Here is a 13782-nt window from a genome sequence, read left to right as displayed (position 1 = left end):
AGCTGCAGCGTACAGTTACATAAATTTCCAGCACATTACTGCACAGTTGTTATTATCTGTATATTATGTTATATTATGTAATCCGTAATCGCCTATACATTATTATAAAAGAGACATCGAGGGGCAATATAAAATCCAATTGGAATGCCCCGGCCGGGTTGAGGGTCGTGCGTGTCACGTAGCTCATCAGGTACAATAAATGTTACACTTGCTGTGCCGTAAATGGATTATTAATTCCGGCAATTAAACCGCGCGGCGCCGGCGCGCGTCTCGCGTCTCTCGATTAAATAAAAGCGTCGAGCCAGACAATATAATAATAATAATAATAATAATAATATCGAGACGTTAGAAATAGAATCGTGAACGACGACAACTCGTTCGCCGATTATCGCGCGCAAAGTAGCGCGCAGCCGGGAGCGGATTACAGCGAAGCGCAGCGGAAGACGAAGTAATCCGTCGGCGATCGACGGAGAAACGGTCTTCCGTGAGTTTTACGAAAGTGGACGTTTACAGTTACGTTGTCGCGCTCCTGACACTTTTATTCTATCCTATCCGCTTTATAATATCCCGCGCCCTTTTATCGTATCCCGTCATTTTTATTGTAGCCCCGGGGATTATTATCGCAAACTGCGCGTTAGAAGATAACGGCCGCGCGAGACGGCGTTAAATGAAGATCGCAATTATGCGAATCGGAAAATCGCCCGGGATTTCTTCGGCCGCGCCGAAGAAGCGCGCCTTCGAATTAAATTTGTCTTTAAGCGCGAACGACGCAGTTTCGCTCGGGTAAACTGCAAAACGGATATTCAACCGAAGAACCTTCATTTTCCTGAATGATTTATACCGAGGTGTCAAGTCCACAGCTAAACATCTGAAACCTGAAGATCGCTCGAAGCGCGAACGAAGGAAACGTGCGTCGTTAAAATGCGTTAACAAACGTGCATCAACAATTTTGGATTTCCTGCTCGCCTGGAACGTTCCTCGTCATCGAGCATCGCAGCAAAACGCCTAAACGCCAATGAATGTAATGAATCATATCGGGAAATACCGGGTGACAGTTATATGGAAGCAAATCGCGCGCGGGCGAGGGTGGAAAGGGTGCCGCGTGATGATCGCCGAATTTCCATTCAGTAACGGCGTTGTTATCGTGCTAGACGGTCGCAGATGACGTAATCATTCTATTTACTAGCCGACCCGGCCGCATCTCGACGGTCCTTGCTTCCGATCGTCGCGTCGTCATCGTCGTCGTCGTCGTCGCACGCGCCAGAAGGATCCTTCGACCGCGATAATTCCGTCGAGATGTTTGATCGGGAGGGCCTTTGATCGCACACCAATATCAGCCACAATGAGCCCTCACGATGATTTAATATAGTCAACGATAGAAGCGAAAATAATTTTTAAAAAAAGAGAGAAAAAGAAAAAACCGTCGATCAAATTAAATTACGCGATTAAAAACGCGTGATTCTCTGAACCTGATGGTTCTGCGATTGCGGAAAGTGGAGGAGCTGGAACATTTTTCGAAGGTCGAGGAGCCAAGGGAGGCAAGCGCAGAAATCAGCAGCGATGAACCGTCTACGGCCTCGCACGAACGAACGTCCGTGAGCGACGTTCGCCTCTATCTCACGATATCCCCCAGAGATATTTCCCAAACAACAACCTCGTGTTTACACGCGAATCATCACCACGAACGAGGAAGAAAAACTCGATCGCTATGACTTGCCGGCGTTAGAATGATAAAAAGAATTATTGCGATGTTGCGTCGCCGCGCAGCTGGACGCGCGACGCGGCACGCGAGGTAGCGAAAAAACGGTGGTTTTTAATAATTTCACGGCGCATTTGCGCAAATGTGACTGTGTGACTGTCGCCAAGTGATCGCGATCTGATTTGACGATAAATATATCTTTTAGCGGTGAAAATAGCGCCAAGTTCATAATAGACTCGCTCAAGCGACGCACACACGGCTCCGAACAGATCCTTGAATTTATGAGATTAAGCGGAAATTAATAGTTTAAAATTGAAAATTGAAACTGAAATTATTTGCACTCAGCCTCGAATATGAGCGAGGTCCATTTAATTAAACGCATCGGAGGTAATAAATTACGTTACGTTAAAAAATATTGCTGTAATCTTCCACAAACAACTTCCATCTCCTGAGGGGTGATATTTAAGAGCGAATTAAGACCAAGGATCTCCGCGTACTTTCACAAACATATTTCGACTAGCTTCGCCAGTATCTATCCAGCTTATCTAAAAAGCCGCTCGTGACCCCGGATACTTACGGGGTTTCTCCGAAATCTTCTTTCGCGAGAGGGATGAGCCTTTCTGAAATTCGCGGGCCGCACACGCGGATGCACTTGCCGCGGTGACGGAAACCCTCGCGCAAGATCAACAGCTTCGTTGTCAACCGCCAAGCAAACTGCTCGATAAACCCTCAAGCAAATGAATTACGCAGGGGCAATGTGCTCCCCGAAGATTCCCCGTAGGGTTCGTAGCGTTCGCGCCGGCTCTTCCTTTAATTTGAGTAACGACCTTATCATCGCCACGGGATGCAGTCGAGACACGCTAGACGCGTGTGTCTGTGCCACGCCACGAGGAATTGTCGTTTAATCGTACTAACATCTGACGGCAATTCGTCAACTCCGCGCGATGCACGTACACAGGTGTAATACATGCACACAAGCGCGCACGAGGAGGGCGAAAAGGGCGCTAAACGCTCGCGCCTGCTTGGAGATTTCGCGGTGGAAACGCGTGCCATATGGAGCTTTCGCACTTCTCCGACGGATCTGTTTGTGCCGACTTATATAGTCGTCGTCGTGTCATGCCAGAGACATGAGACAGCATTAAACCCACCCAGGTTCGTGGATAATTAGCGTAGTACGTAGCAAAGAATATTGAGATATTACGATTCGGATGCAGGCGAGAAGACCGAGATTTGCATCGCGAATCTAGGTGTGTAGTTTTTTACTTGTGCCTGTGCATGTGTAAAATGGTGTAGCGACATTTTGCGCGTTTTGTCTGTATGATTGTACATGGCTAAGTGTGACTTTTTAGACGCTTGCATGTTGAATCGCAGATTTAGGAATTACACTTTGTTTCATTTTTACACACACGATTAATGTTGTGTATCGTGTTTGCACACAGCGGAGCGTGTTTAATTAAGCATTGAAACGTGCAAATTTATGTTTTGTGCGGTGAAGTAATAATTTTTGCGCGGAAAGTCAAAAATTACACGCACGTAGTAGTATTTAGATACTACACACTTGGATTTGTGTTGTAACGGCTCGTAAATAATAATAAATTCTTAATCGAGCGCGTAGATTATGTCAAGCCGAAATTGTGGCGCACGTAGAAATTTTTATCATGCCGCGATAACCCCTATGAAATTTTCGTTTTGCAGAAATAGACTATATATTTATCAGGAGACCACACAGATAGAAGGAACCCCAAGGAAATGAGTTTCGCAGATCATCGGCACCGTGAAGCGCGCAAAGTGACTCGAGGAAGATTCTATTGGATTGACCAGAAAGTCCGTTCCAACTTTTTTCCAAAATTCCAAAAGAACGCAAAATTTTGCATCAAAACTTGATTTTGCTAAAACAATCGGCACGGACTTTCCGGTCAACTCAATACGTTCTACCGCCAATTTCATATTTTATTATTATTATTATTATTTCATATCGATTAAATATTCGGATTTTTTCCTCTTTCTTTCTCTCTCTCAGAGTCAAAGTTCGCCGTTCAACTGTCGCGTTTATAGACGCGAGCAGAGCGTTTTGATCTTTCTAATCGCTGGCGTTCGATTCAATTTCTCAGGTCATCCAGTCAAACGGTTTGTTAATCGGGCCGTTTCGGGCAGCGTGAACAGAATGCACGATAAAACGGTAGGGACGATAAGCAAAGGTAGAAACGTAGAAATAATTGGAGATACAACGTAGGCCAGAGATTACAATAGTATCAGCGACAATCGGCGTCACCACACTAGTCTCACAAGGCGAGACGAACGAGGCGCGTTATCATCGTATGCGATATATTATTTATAAGTGCACTCATTAAAATATGTACGACCTTATATGTACGTCAGACTGCCAAATATCACGGCCAATTAATTAATCGGTGTCCCCGCAAAAACCGCCGTCGAACTCGCTTGCAAGCTAGCCTGCAAGTTTCAGACGCCGCCTGCGCCGGTTCCCCGCAGAACTTTGATTTGTCTCATGAGATTGATAGGAAGTGGACAGAAAGATGTGGAAAGAGTGTACGGAGTAGGAGGAAGTGTTTTCTCCCTTTTGCAAGAACATGGATGTCGCGCAGATGCGCGAGATAGAAATCAAGCATGCAATTAAGAATACAAGTACGAATCAAGTTGAATCATTAGGCGCGTCTATTTAAATGCGCATCTCCTTATCATCATCGTCATCGTGTGACCGCTTGATGTATGGTTAACGGAAAAGTCCGTTCGGATGTTTTTAGCAAAATTCAAACGCGAAAGTTCATATTAACTTTTAATACAAAGTTTTGCGTTATCGGCACGTTTCTACGATTTACAAGCCATGCATTAAGAAAAAAAAGAAAAAAGAGAAAGAATGCAATGCACACGGAAAAGCTTACGGTTCTCGTGAGAAGGACTAAAGAAGGGCGCAGAATCGTTTTCAGAGAGCGACGACAGATCTGAAGTGGACCAGCTCAGGACTCACCTCGTGAACCTTGAAATTCTTCCCTGAGAGAGGGATGCTCTTCATCTATTCCCTGCTTGATTACTCGGGAATGAAGGACGGTCTCTCTCTCTCTCTCTCTCTCTCTCTCTCTGCCTTTCTTTCTCTCTCTCTCTCTCTCTCCCTTTTTCCGAATGACGGTCGTCGAATTTCCGCAAAATGCAACAGCGTTTCCTCTAGCTTTCTCGTGACGGAGAACAACGGCACAGCGATGCAGGTCTACGAGGAGAGAATCAGAGGTTCCTCTTGGATTCAAGCTGGTCGTCGCAGCGTGCTCCGCTCGGGATCACCTCGGAGGAGGTTTCTACTCGGAGGAGGATACACCTTCAGTACGAATGCCACAGTGCGAGCGTTGGCGTGTTCGGATTTACTACGGCAGGAGAACTCGCGACATGTCCACTACGAAAGAGATGAAAACAACTACATAGTTTCAAGTCCCTACCACAAAGTTCCCTCCGCCTCTCCTCTTGCCACGGGCGACGTCACGAGCACGAGGCATCGAGGCATCGAGGAATCGATGTCGTCAGGGGTGTCGCCGGGACAAGGAACCGTCGCGCCGGAGTTATTCGGCATGTTTGCGCGCTGCGACGTTTCGCATATCGATTATCGTCATCGACCACGCGATGATCATCGCGTGATTTTTGCCGGAGCACGCAGATCTCTGTCCGCTCTGAGGAAAGTTCAGAGAGAGGGGAGAAACCGTATGAATATAATATATCGTGATCGCTACGGATCCTTTGCGTAGCCAGTGTTATTCTGAACGTTGTGAATCGAAAGAGGGATGAACAGCAGGTAGGTAGAACGAGGGTGGTGAATTCTGTGATGGCACTCGATGCACACGTGCACGTATGAACGATAAAGAGGAATGAAACAGCGATTGCAGATCGTGTTTATCGTTTGGCTTTGAAACGGTCTTCTTCTCGTCCAAAGACAGTTACGGCGAAGATAATCAGGTGAGCGCAATAATTAACGAGAGCAGGTGATAGGATAGGATCTCGCATCTGTGATCAGATCTCAGCTAACTCGATTAGACGGTCTAATTTAGACCTTGAACGAAATACGATGCGATGGCTGCCCGACGCGATCTTTTCAGTTTTTGTCGGTCGGGACTTTGGGATTTCCCATCGTTCGAAGATAACGAGAGAGTAATTTTCAGCAACTGCCGAGATCTAAGGGGAAACAAGAGAGGACGTCCCGAGTAACGAGATTTACGTAACGAAACTCTGCCGGATATCGCGGCGAATCGCGCATAAAGAAGTATATAAATAATAGCGTTAATAATGTTACGTCCAGAGACTGCACAGTTCCTTGCTTCCAAGGAAATTAGCGATATTTTTTAATTGTCGGTCAATGAGGCGACGCGTCGAGCCGGTCGCGTGCGATCAATAGGGCCCCAGTGAGGGATTAAAAGGAACGGTGACACAGCTGTGTCGGATCCGAGGAAATACCTTCACAAGAACCGCGGGTTGTGACGCACGTGTCCGGGCAGGCGCGATATTAGATCCGGATATCGAACCCTTTGGTCTTACTGATCAATTTATAAAAAACAAGCAACAAATTCGGTCGCGCGTGACTGTAGGCTCGCGGTGTATCACTCTTCCTGGAAGAGAAAATGATACAGCTGTGCCGGATTATTCCCCGGGTAGATACCTCACAGGAACCACGAGTCCGGCCACACACGTACCGGTACTTCCGGCTTAAAAAGAAACCATCTGTGGACGGTTTATCGCCTCATAGACCAACCAATCATATTTGCAATTAAATTAACTAACGGCCCTCGAAAGGTGGTTTCCTGAAAACACAGTTCCCGAAAAAGCTACCTCTTTTCCACGTCATCCCTATCGTATAAAAGGTGATGACCACTCCGGAGGGCAGCTTTTTCATTCTTTCCGTGACCACGAACGTACCTTGTCAGCCTTCGCGAACGACACAATTTTTCTTCAATAGTTTTGTGAAGTCAAGTGCCGGGCCGTGAACACTAACTTTGGTGCGCGAGTTACATATCACCCAACCAACTCGACGTGCGCTACACCATCCACCCGACGGCAGTTCATTGGCACAAACGGATTTTTTCAAGTTTCAGCATACACCTGCAAACAAGTGAGCGTTTTCCTTTAGCTGTCACTCCTTTTTTCTTTACTCTTTGTCTTCTCTTCCTTTTGTTTGTTCATCGACAATTTTCATTCACATTTCTCCTTCAGCTCTCTTCTACCCCTTTTCTATACATTTCTCCTGGACTCATCCGGTATCCCCCTTTAAGTGTTTTCCGGCAAACGATCACGCAGTCCGTCTCCCTCTGCGGGACCATCCAGCAGCGACCAAGCGTCGTTTCCTGGGGGCCATCCAACGACGGAGCCACCGCGTAAAAAGATCGCGACCGAGATCGATCCGCGGCCCCCCTCAGCGTGTTCGACCAGTTCATCGGTCATAGTATTAGATTCTTTTCGGCCTCCTTCCCCTGCCCTTTCCGTCCAAACAGTATCTTCCACCTCGCATCGGGCATCCCCTGATTCTTCCGTTCAGATACTGGAACCCCTACCCCGAACACCTTCCCCGTTCTCTGTCTCTTCAAGCGTCTCTTCTTCCGCACCCTCCGTTTCTTCTTCGCGCTCCTCTTTGCGTCCTTCAACCCCTTCAAGCGTCTCTCTCTCTTTATCTCCGCCTCCTTCTTCTCTTACACCCCCTTCGTGTTATTTCTCTATGTCCGAATCCTCTTCGCGAGCATCCATTCAAGTGTCACCTCCTAGCTCTCCCCGTTACTCTCCGTCTATTTCTCCAGCTCCCTCCTCCCTACGCTATTCGCCTGTGCGACCCGGCGATTTGGAGAATTTTGCAAATTCTCCTTCTCCTCCTCGTTCTCCGTCGCCCGTCAGGGATGACGACATAGTCGAAGAGTTCATCCAGCGTTCACTGGTGACTCTAGGAGAGCGATTCCTCCACATTTTCCCTCCAGTCACTCACCCTCTACCACCTAATGCCATTGTGATAGACCCAGACTTCTTTCCTATTCCCTCTCTCAGGGCCGCTCTTCGGCACACCGACCCAAACGTCGGGATCTCTCTGATTGTCAAAGGACACCTATATCCCATCCTGTTCCCCGCCTCTCTCCTCCGCCGGTATTTTTTAAGTAATGATTAGTGGTAATATAGAAATAGATTTTAGAAATAGATCAGTCGCCGTAATTTTCATTTATATATTATTTTATTGGTTAAGTTGTTCTCCTTTAGTTTTTATGTTTTTTTTTTAAATAGACTCAGTTTGGAAAATTGATCTAGGAAGTAAAGCGTTTAATTTCCGCTTATGCTTAGTTTTCAATTTGTAATTAATTATAATTTCCGAGTAAACTACATTTTCAATTTATACATTTTATAGACACAAAACAACACGTACACTTTAAATTTCTTTCAACCAAATATGTTTTAGACATACTTTGTTTTCTTTAGAATAAAATGTTTATTAGTTAACTAGTCACCGATGTATTATTCATTTTAATTCCCTCTATTCGTCTCCGCCTTCCCAGATCGTACGGGTCCTATCCCAGGTAAAAGGGATTCAGTTTCCCTGACCTAAAAAGGGACCAACGGACAGACCGTTCCAGGGCCTACGGTAAAATCGACCTCCGTGGTCGTTGACCTTTAAGCCGGAGCAAGTGGTCAGTCCGACTCGTGTTTTGGGGCCTGACCGCCACAAGATACGAGAGGCGTCCTGTTGCGCCCTTCCTTCGAGCTCACGGAGCTCTGGACGTAACAATAAGTTACACGTGTCTTCCTATCGCATCAATATATAACCCCGGGGGTCAGTCAAAAGTCGATTACCGTTGATTTAATCTAGAGGTCAGACTCTCTCAGGCGTTCTCTCAGTGATGTGTCAGCCGGCAATCACCCTTTGCAACAGAAATTCGAAAACCGAGGCTCGTCGACGTGCAGGTGCATGTCGCAACGCATCATCGTGACTGATGGAATAGAGTTCGTTGCTATGCTCTTGCTAGAAAATTTTCGCCGTGAAAAATCTGACCACGAGAAACTCCGTTAAATTAAAACGTCTCTCAGCGCGCTGACATTAATTACTTCCGATTAAATTTCAAACTTTCTTTTCATGACCCACACAATCCCGTTTTAATACAAAAGCATTTTTTCTTTTTTTTATTTTATTACTATTGACGCGTGTGATTCACAGCGAAAGCTATACATTTTTCAAGATAAAGATACATATATCGATCATGATTATCGTACCTTTTCATCATCGATTATTGGAGCACGATGACAAACAATTAAAATAGCCCCGTTATAACAATTATATCATAAGCGAAGTAAACGCTTAGTAGTATAATTATAGGTAATACTAATATTTTAAGGATAATTAAAAATTTTATCAAAAGCGAAATGGACGCTTAATAATATAACCAAAGGTATAGCCAATTGTATAGCTATAAGTAGTATAAGTATTAAGGCGATCCTGGAGTTGCTAGTGAACTATTGTTTCACTAGCTCTCGTAATAGCGACTAAAGTCACTAGATTGATAAAGTACCGCAATCCGTGGTAAAATACGTGGAATAAAAATGGCGTTGGAAGTGTATTTAGTGCAAACATGCAACTTATCAACACAACTTATCAACACTAAGTGCAATTCTACGAAGCAGCGTTGCGTTGTATCTCCATTGAGAAAGGCTACATATTGTGATAGATGTGAAGAGAACATAATTGTGATGAAAACACCATGTAGTTGGAATTAAAATGGCGGACGATTGCGGTACATTATCTATCTAGTGACTTTAACAGCGACCGTCCGCTAGCGACACCACCGACAGACTTGACAATTACCGACATGTCGGGAAGACGTATACGCTTCAAAACTCTGAAGCATTTGGATCGTCAAGTGGACTGTAAGCAATTTCCCAACATTATTTCGATAATATGCGATAATGTTGTATGCGGTAATGCACACTTCATTAATATATATATATAATTATATATATTTATAACATTTGTTTTACATGTTTTATCATTTGTACTTCCATATAACATATACCACCAATACATTATATATGTGTGTGTGTGTGTGTGTGTGTGTGTGTGTGTGTGTGTGTGTGTGTGTATATAAATGAAGTGTTTTCATGCATTCTGCGAAATAACATTTCCTCGTCATTATATCAAAGACAATTAAATAAATTATATATAGACTAATAATAAACATTATATATCATTAACAAATTTCCTATTATATAATATAAAATATATAATCGCAATTTAATAAATAGCATTTTTGCTTGTATAATTTTTCAAAACTTTTAAAGGTTTACTAAAATATATGTGTAGCGCATGAAAATATTTGATTGCTAAACCAATTATATATATATATATATATATATATATATATACCCAAGGAGAACAAAAAGTCACGATAATATCAAAATGGTGTCAAAATGTTATCAAAATGGTACAAGTCACAATGACGTCAAACCGGGCAAAAAATGGATTATAATATGCCGTCATTTTGATGTCATTTTGATGTCATTTTGATTAACGCACCGCTGATTATTTTGCATTCCATATTAGGCCAAAGTAGTTTCACAAATTCATAGGTGATAAGGGAGCAATACAAAAATAAATTATTACTTTTTATTGTAGTACATATGTAATACATATTATTGTTTATATAAAAGAAGAATAGTAATAATATGAAAAATATTCATATAATATAAAATATTATATAATAATAGTTGCATAAAATATTATAAAATATAAAATATTGCGTATTTCAAATATCTAAACTATTATAAAGAAGTCTTGGCACTTTAATCAATAACGTAAGAGAGATCGATCTCTTAAGATATGTCATTGTTAGTTTAATTAATTTTTGCATCATTAACTTCGAAACATTAACAGCTAATACTATGTACGTGATTAAAAAAGTAATTAAACTAACAATGTACGTGTATAACAAAGTTTAATATCTTTTACCATATCGTTTACGAGATTTAATAATAATAATAATAATAAGTAAACTTATATGCATCAAGCACATGAAAAACCTTGTAAGTTTAAAACATTTCTTTTAATTTTACATGCTAAAATGAAGAAACTTTTTTAAAACACCAACAAACATGGTACTTTACAAAATGAAGAATGGTAGTAGATTATGCTTTATATTTTAATTGGAAGCAGAACAAAAATAAAAGCCTCAAAGGCACACCAAGAAATAAAGTTTACTAAACGAAAACTAAGAAATAAAAGACAAATAAAATGCATAAGAATCGCAGCAAGTTTGCAACATACAAGGTTTTATGGAACTCACAAAAACCAAAAAGTCGTGCCAGATTATTTCTAAGTAAAGTCGACAAAACAGAATAAGTGAAGACAGAACTTGTGTGTCCCTTTGCCTTCCGTAACAAGTATTTCAACTATAAACACAGAGAAAGTCACTCAAATTATTAATGAACCCGTATAATAATACATGCATTATTAACGTTGGAAGAAAACTAACCATATATAATACTTGACTATCTAAGTGATTATTACACTTTTCAGCACGAATGTGTTAGCAAGGCAGAGGAAAGTGTAAGTAATGTCATGAAAAAAACTATTGTCCGCATCCAGACAATATAACCTTTCCAATATAACCTTTCACGACTATCGGTTTCTCTGCCTAGCTTCACGTTCCCGTCTACGATAACGATTACAATAAACGTATAAACACTCACGTCTTTGTTCCTTGCTAACAGCCTAACCTCCAAAAATACTATAAGCTCTCGATACACAACAATATACCTCAACTCAAACTTAAGAGTCGAGACAATAATTTAGCATTATAAATACCTTTAATGAAGTAATTTCCATTCCGGCAGCTTCCATACAGACACAACCACGTTGAATTTCCACACTACGTAATTAGTACTAACGAAAACGCGGGCGTAAGATATAAATCCGCTCTCTTCTGTCTTCTGGCCGACTCGAGAATGACTCTCGATATCGATAATCTAGCTAGCTATAGATCGACATATCGATAATGTCACAATGATGTCAATTTGACATTACTGCAAGGAGCCTTGATGATAAATTGACCATTTTGAGTCAAAAAGACATCATTTTGACATTATCGTGACTTTTTGTTGACTTTTTGTTCTCCTTAGGTATATATAAATAATATATTGGTGGTATATATTATATGGAAGTACAAATGACAAAACATGTAAAACAAATGTTATATATATATATATATATATATATATATATAAGCAATCTCCCAACATTATTTCGATAATATGCGATAATGTTGTATGCGGTAATGCACACTTCATTAATATATATATAAATATATATATATATATGAAGTGTTTATATATAAATATATATATATATATAACATTTGTTTTACATGTTTTGTCATTTGTACTTCCCGTTGCAACGTTTTGTTGTAACAAAAAGGAAATGACACTGTGTGCAATACCGCATACAACATTATCGCATATTATCGAAATAATGTTGGGAGATTGCTTATATATATATATATATATATATATATATATATATATATATATAACATTTGTTTTACATGTTTTGTCATTTGTACTTCCATATAATATATACCACCAATATATTATTTATATATACCTAAGGAGAACAAAAAGTCAACAAAAAGTCACGATAATGTCAAAATGATGTCTTTTTGACTCAAAATGGTCAATTTATCATCAAGGCTCCTTGCAGTAATGTCAAATTGACATCATTGTGACATTATCGATATGTCGATCTATAGCTAGCTAGATTATCGATATCGAGAGTCATTCTCGAGTCGGCCAGAAGACAGAAGAGAGCGGATTTATATCTTACGCCCGCGTTTTCGTTAGTACTAATTACGTAGTGTGGAAATTCAACGTGGTTGTGTCTGTATGGAAGCTGCCGGAATGGAAATTACTTCATTAAAGGTATTTATAATGCTAAATTATTGTCTCGACTCTTAAGTTTGAGTTGAGGTATATTGTTGTGTATCGAGAGCTTATAGTATTTTTGGAGGTTAGGCTGTTAGCAAGGAACAAAGACGTGAGTGTTTATACGTTTATTGTAATCGTTATCGTAGACGGGAACGTGAAGCTAGGCAGAGAAACCGATAGTCGTGAAAGGTTATATTGGAAAGGTTATATTGTCTGGATGCGGACAATAGTTTTTTTCATGACATTACTTACACTTTCCTCTGCCTTGCTAACACATTCGTGCTGAAAAGTGTAATAATCACTTAGATAGTCAAGTATTATATATGGTTAGTTTTCTTCCAACGTTAATAATGCATGTATTATTATACGGGTTCATTAATAATTTGAGTGACTTTCTCTGTGTTTATAGTTGAAATACTTGTTACGGAAGGCAAAGGGACACACAAGTTCTGTCTTCACTTATTCTGTTTTGTCGACTTTACTTAGAAATAATCTGGCACGACTTTTTGGTTTTTGTGAGTTCCATAAAACCTTGTATGTTGCAAACTTGCTGCGATTCTTATGCATTTTATTTGTCTTTTATTTCTTAGTTTTCGTTTAGTAAACTTTATTTCTTGGTGTGCCTTTGAGGCTTTTATTTTTGTTCTGCTTCCAATTAAAATATAAAGCATAATCTACTACCATTCTTCATTTTGTAAAGTACCATGTTTGTTGGTGTTTTAAAAAAGTTTCTTCATTTTAGCATGTAAAATTAAAAGAAATGTTTTAAACTTACAAGGTTTTTCATGTGCTTGATGCATATAAGTTTACTTATTATTATTATTATTATTAAATCTCGTAAACGATATGGTAAAAGATATTAAACTTTGTTATACACGTACATTGTTAGTTTAATTACTTTTTTAATCACGTACATAGTATTAGCTGTTAATGTTTCGAAGTTAATGATGCAAAAATTAATTAAACTAACAATGACATATCTTAAGAGATCGATCTCTCTTACGTTATTGATTAAAGTGCCAAGACTTCTTTATAATAGTTTAGATATTTGAAATACGCAATATTTTATATTTTATAATATTTTATGCAACTATTATTATATAATATTTTATATTATATGAATATTTTTCATATTATTACTATTC

At 40.4% G+C, this 13782-nt stretch overlaps 1 long non-coding RNA gene across 1 annotated transcript; it reads right to left on the bottom strand.

The window, feature by feature from the left end:
* Positions 1 to 10688: 10688 nt before the first annotated feature.
* LOC113562357 lies at positions 10689 to 11768 on the bottom strand. The gene is made up of 2 exons (XR_003406878.1): positions 11523 to 11768; positions 10689 to 11107 (listed from the first exon to the last, which is right to left on the bottom strand). It is a non-coding gene; the product is annotated as an uncharacterized LOC113562357 (long non-coding RNA).
* Positions 11769 to 13782: the final 2014 nt, after the last annotated feature.

Source organism: Ooceraea biroi, chromosome 8 (genome assembly GCF_003672135.1).
Source record: "Ooceraea biroi isolate clonal line C1 chromosome 8, Obir_v5.4, whole genome shotgun sequence".
Taxonomy (NCBI): Eukaryota; Metazoa; Arthropoda; class Insecta; order Hymenoptera; family Formicidae; genus Ooceraea; species Ooceraea biroi.
This window is presented reverse-complemented; position numbering and strand designations above follow the sequence as displayed.